The 6,000-nt window shown below is 39.8% G+C and overlaps 1 non-coding gene across 1 annotated transcript; it reads right to left on the reverse strand.

The window, feature by feature from the left end:
- Positions 1–3,293: 3,293 nt before the first annotated feature.
- LOC145573483 (small nucleolar RNA R71) lies at positions 3,294–3,399 on the reverse strand. The gene has a single exon (XR_014097493.1). It is a non-coding gene; the product is annotated as a small nucleolar RNA R71 (small nucleolar RNA).
- Between the last annotated feature and the right edge of the window lie 2,601 nt (positions 3,400–6,000).

Here is a 6,000-nt window from a genome sequence, read left to right on the forward strand (position 1 = left end):
TGTTCGTATTTTGGAGGATTCCTGGGTTCCGGGGGGATCGGTTCATTTTAAAGATCTTCTGACTGATTTGGTTCGACCGACTCTTGTGTGTTCTTTACTTGTTTCGCGTTCTTGCGCGTGGGATGCTACTATTATTCATGGCCTATTTGATTCTAGCTCTACTGCTAGAATTCTTTCACTAGATCGGCCAGTGCGGTTGATGGATGATTTTGTTTATTGGAAGTTCACTAGGGATGGTGTTTTTTCAACAAAATCTGCTTATGCACTTCTTTGTGAGCCTAGGGTCTTGTCTAGTAGTCAATCTCAAATTTCTCAAGCATGGTGGAGGAAGTTTTGGGCTTTACCAATTCTTCCTAGGTGGAAAATCTTTGGTTGGAAATTGCTGCATAACGCTCTTCCTTTAGCGACTATTCTCCATGCTCGAGGTCTCCTGATTGATCCATATTGTGCTTTTTGTCATGTGGATGTGGAATATGTGTCTCATACATTCAGAGATTGTCCTGTTATCTGTAGTCATTGGCTGTTTGGAGCGTTGGGCATTCAATGGGATCTTATGCAGTTTCCTTCGTTTGGTGTTTGGTTCTTCTCGCGTACAATTTCTCATTTTTTGTCATTAGGGGACTGGAAGGGTATTGCTTCATTATTTGCTCTTCTCTGGGCGATTTGGATTTCTCGTAATCATCTGAGGTTCAGGAAAGCTATTTGGTCGCTTGGGACTATTGTTGGTTTGGCGTCAGAGTGGTTTCTTCGTGCTATGTAGGCTCAAAATTGGAAGAGGTCTTCGAAATCTTCTTGTTTGGTTCGTTTGGAGGATAAGCAGGATGTCCGGTGGCATTGTCTGCGAGGGTTACCTAATATCTCTCCAACGGTTTGTTTGATAATAGATGGGGGCCTGGGATTGTTCTACTTATAGGGCAGGAGCAGGTTGGATAGTCCGTAAGCTTCATTCTTCTAAGGTACTAGGAGGTGGATGTCGGGCTTTTATGGCAAGTTCAATGTTGCAGCCTGAGCTTCAAGCTTGTGTTTGGGGTTTTGAGTTTGCTATCCGTAGAGGCTTCTAGAAAATCCGGGTTTATATAGATTGTACTACGCTCCTTGCTCTTTTTCCTCCTTCTGGGTGATGAGTGAAATTTTTGGCACTCATTTGGTTCCGTTTTGGATGATTTTCTTTTCATTTTATCTCTCTTTTCTTTAGTTTTCCTTAGTTTTATTCTTGTTTTCTTCATTTTATGCTTTTTGTAGTTAGTTTCTCTTTTTCATGTCTTTTTCTAGTTTACTTGTTATTTTTTCTCTTTTACTTGCTTTTTATCCTTTGATTGTAGGTGGTAATTGATTGTCCAAGAATTCCCGGGCTTCCTTTCTATAGTTTTCCATTGATTTTCATGCCTAAAGCTTATGCAAGAAGTTTCAAGTCAATGAGAGGTTCAAGGAGCATGCTTCAAAGTCTTGTTTATGCCTTCCTCATGGCTCATTTTCTTCAAGAAATTCAAGGAAGTTGCTGCCTACCTTGTCCTCCATCATCATCATCTAGGATGCGTGCACCTCGTGAGCAAGGGCAAAGAAGAAAGGAGGAAGCTGCAGCTATGTGCGGGCGCACTTAAGGAGTGTGCGGCCGCACATCTGTCGTGTGCGGCCGCACATCAGGTGTGTGCGGGCGCACATTCCTGGGTACACTCCTTCGAGCGCCCGCACTTACGAGGGTCTATTTTTGGGCGTCATTACCGACCTCTCCTTTGTATATATAGTTATTTCTACCTATTTTTGGAGGGGGGAAGTTTTTAGTTTTAGATAGAATTTGATAGTAGTTTTTGGGAGAATTTTAGAGAGAGAAACTCAAGAACTAGAGAGAGAAACTCGTGATTTTTGGTGATTGCTCAAGGATTCCTCATTGTATTTGATCTTTTGATCAAAGTTTTGTAAGGATCTTCTTTTTAATCTCAATACAAGTTTGTCTTTAGTTGATTTCATTAGTTTCTCATAATGTTGATGATTGATTTGGTTATTGATTGAATTTTGATTGATTTTGATTGATTGTTGGTTTAATCTTTGAATTCAAGCATGTTGATAATGAATTTGATGAATGTTGTAGTTTTGATCTCCATTTCTATGGCTAGTGAGTAGTTTCCTAGCTAGGGAGATGGTGAAGCATGTATGAATGATGGAATAGTGTAATTTGGGGAAAATTGATGGAGTTGATGATATGATTAAATTTGGTTGATATTTCATGTGCATGTGTGTGATTAATTGAGGTTTGGCTACCTTTGATTAATACACTAGATTGCATTGTAAGCTTTCTATGATACGGACCATTGATTAGTGAACTTGCAATTTCACGATTGAGGTGCTTTGTGACGTTCCCTAGGTAGTGTTTAGCGTAGTTGACGCTAGTTAGACCTCTAGGTGAACCACCTTAGTATGCTCTTTTGGATACATGATGATTTTCCTTCATATCGCTTGACTTAGTCGGTTTGACCTCCCAAATTACCGTTTCCATTATGATTGCATGTGGATCCATTGCCCTAGTGTCTTAGATTGATTTTATACAAGTTTGCATTACCTAGTTTAGCTTTAGTTCTACCTCAAACCCCTTCTTGATTCCTAAATAGCTTGATTTAGACATCGTGCACTTGATATCCATTCCCTTGGGTTCGACCTTGACTTACCACTACGCTAAATAGGGGTTAGTTAAGCTATAAATATTGTTTGATAGGGTGGGGTGGTAGCCCAATGACCTACCGTTCTCCTTCCCATCAAAATGGCGCCGTTGCCGGGGAATGGTGCTTGAGTGCATGTTGTTTTTAAGTCTATTTCATTTTGATAAAATACAAAAAGATTTTACACTTTAGGCTACACTTGTAGCCGTGCTACTAACATTTTCTTTGAGTTTTGTGTGCTTAGATCCCTAACCATGGGAAGTAATTCAAGAGTTGCCTTGAAGGAACTTGGAGTGCCCGATGCTTATAGGTATGAGTGCGGCATAGCTCCACCTACAACACCGGCAAGCAATTTTGAAATTAGGCCGGCAATGATCACCCTAATTGAGAGGAGACAATATAGTGGGGCAAAGAACGAGAGCCCATTGAACCATCTTAAGGAGTTTGAAAAATATTGCAACACTATTAATGTCAATGGAGTTTCTCAAGAGTTTATCCGCCTTAAGTTGTTCCCTTTCTCTCTCATAGGAAGATCTTTGGAATGGCTAGACAAAGAAGTGAAGCCCAATTCCTTGAAGACATGGGATGATGTCACAAAGGCTTTCTTGTCCCGTTTCTACCCACCAAAGAAGACGGCGGAGGCTAGAGCCTTAATCCAAAGTTTTAAGCAATTGCCTAGAGAGAATCTCTATGAAGCATGGGAGAGATACAAGGACTACCAAAGGGAATGCCCTCACCACGGAATTCCAACATATCAAGTGATCCAAATCTTCTATAGAGGTTTGAGCTTTCAAGGTAGATCGAGCCTAGATGCCGGAGCCGGAGGGCCAATCATGAACAAGACGGAAGAAGAGGTTGTGGATGTAATAGATGTTGTGGTAAGGAATTACATGGATTGGCATGATGTAGAGAGGGAATCGGCAAGCACAAGTTGCTCAACCGATCAATCTTATGTCATCAACGAATTGTCCACAATGGTCTCGGAGTTAGGAAAGGAGATGAATTCTCTCAAGATTAAGCTCGAGAGCCCTTCACAAGCTTCTAGTCTTCCCTCCCAATTTAAGGGGAGAGGTACATCTTCCTACTCTAACCCTCCTTTTGCTTCTTGTTGCATGATTAGAGAATGCTTGGTTTGTGATATGTGTGGAAAGAATGATCATGATGCTTCTAATTGCTCCAATGTTCCTTGTGATAGATATGATGGATATGAGAATGTTCATGTGAATTGTGATGATAATAATGATTTTGGACCTAGATTTAATGCTCAAAAGATTGTTGGGAATAGGAATTATCACAATAATGGGAGCTATGATAATTACAACCAAAAGAGTGGTAATGGTAACTGTGTGACCCAAGAATTTTGTGGTAACCATAACAACTTTTGTTGTAATGATCAAAGTTATGGCCAAGAATATGGGGATCATGACCAAGGTTATGGTAACCATAATCAAAGTTTCGGCCAAAATCATGGTAAGGGTAATTGGAGTAATCAAGGTAGGGGAAATTTTCAAAATGATGTTCAAAGAGATACCCCACCCCAAATCACTCCAAAGACTCAAAGCCAAGGTGATGATTTCTTTACTCAACAATCCCAATTGAATAGGCTAGAAAATTTCATGATGGATCAATCTAAGATGTTGAATGAATTTACATTGTCTTGTAATAAAATGTTTGAGGTCCTATTTACTCATGGAAAGATGCTTGAGAACCAAATTGTTCAACTAGCCAACCCTTTGAAAGATTGTGCTAGTCCATCTCTTTTTCCCTCACAAGAAGTTGATTCTAAGGAACCGATGTGTGCTATGACCACTAGGAGTGGTAAGGTCCTTAAAGAGAGTATTCCTAAGAAGAGTAAGGAGAGTGAAAAGGAGAATGATTTGAGTGAAGAGAATAAGAATGAAGAGCCTAGCAAGATGAGTAAGGATTCCAATGATAAGCCTAAGGAGAAAGAGCGGAAGCAAGATGAGGTTTACAAACCTAGACTTCCTTACCCCCAAAAGCATAATAGGCATAAATTGGATGAGCAATTTGGAAAATTCATCGACATGCTTAAGCAACTTCATCTTACTCTTCCTTTTACCGATGTTGTAGAACAAATGCCAAACTATGCTAAGTTTCTTAGAGAAATTTTGAGCGGTAAGAGAGATTGCAATTTGGTGGAACCGGCGAATCTAGGGGAGTGCTTTAGTGCCTTTTTTCAAAACGACCTACCCCAAAAGTTGAAGGATCCCGGAAATTTCTCCGTACCTTGCAAAATCAAAGGAAAATTGTTTCAAAATGCTCTTTGTGATCTTGGTGCTAGTGTTAGTATCATGCCTTATTCCGTTTTTAAGAAACTTAAGCTAGGTGAACTTCTTCCATCCAATATGACCCTTCAATTGGCCGATCGGTCTATCAAGTTTCCTAAGGGGAGAGTTGAGGATGTTCCTCTCAAGATAGGAGAGTTCACCATTCCCGTTGATTTCATTGTGCTTGAGATTGCGGAAGATGACCATATCCTATCATCTTAGGAAGGCCTTTCTTAGCTACCTCGGGAGCCTTGATAGATGTTAAGAGAGGTCGAATTACCTTGAGAATTGGTAAGAATGAGGAAAGTTTTGATTTGAAACCAACACATGAGTCTTTGTCCCTTGTAAAAGGAATTATGTGTGTTAATTCCCCTCGCCCTATTGATGATGTATGCACTATTGATTCTTCACATACCGATTTTCTTGAGAATTATGATGATGTGCTTTTGAGTTGTGATAGCAAGAAGGTTAATGAAGATAAAATGATGATTCCCAAGCTTATGGACGAGGAGGAAGTTGATATTCCTCATTGGTTTGAACTCCATCCTCAAGATGAAGGTGATCTTTCTATGAGTTTAGATGGTGAAGGACCATTTACGAAGAAAAACAAGGCAAAGAAAAGAGCACGAGCTTCTAAGAAAAAGAGAAAGAGAAAGAAGTTGAGGAAAGAAAAGCTTGCATTTGAAAGGTCTTTGTATGAAAGTTCATCAAGTAACAACGAGAAGTTGCTAGAAGTTGAAAAGGAATTTGCTCTTTCTACTACCTTGAAGAAGGTGGTGTTCTTTGACCCTCCATGATTTGGAGGAAGGGTCGAGCTTAGGACCTTAAGCAAGCGCTTCCCGGGAGGCAACCCGGAGATTCTAACTTTTCTTTTTGATTTTTGAGTTTTCTTGTTTTTGTTTCTTTTATTACTTTGTCTTTTCTTTTACTTTTCTCCTTATTTGGATTTTTAGGATGTCCGTTTGCGGGATTGGAATTCAACAAATATGCATGATGAATGGAAGGTGTTCATGGCACAAATCATATTTTGTTCGATTCTAGTCGAAATTTGAGGTAAA

This window comes from Chenopodium album, chromosome 12 (genome assembly GCF_948465745.1).
Source record: "Chenopodium album chromosome 12, dcCheAlbu1.1, whole genome shotgun sequence".
Taxonomy (NCBI): Eukaryota; Viridiplantae; Streptophyta; class Magnoliopsida; order Caryophyllales; family Amaranthaceae; genus Chenopodium; species Chenopodium album.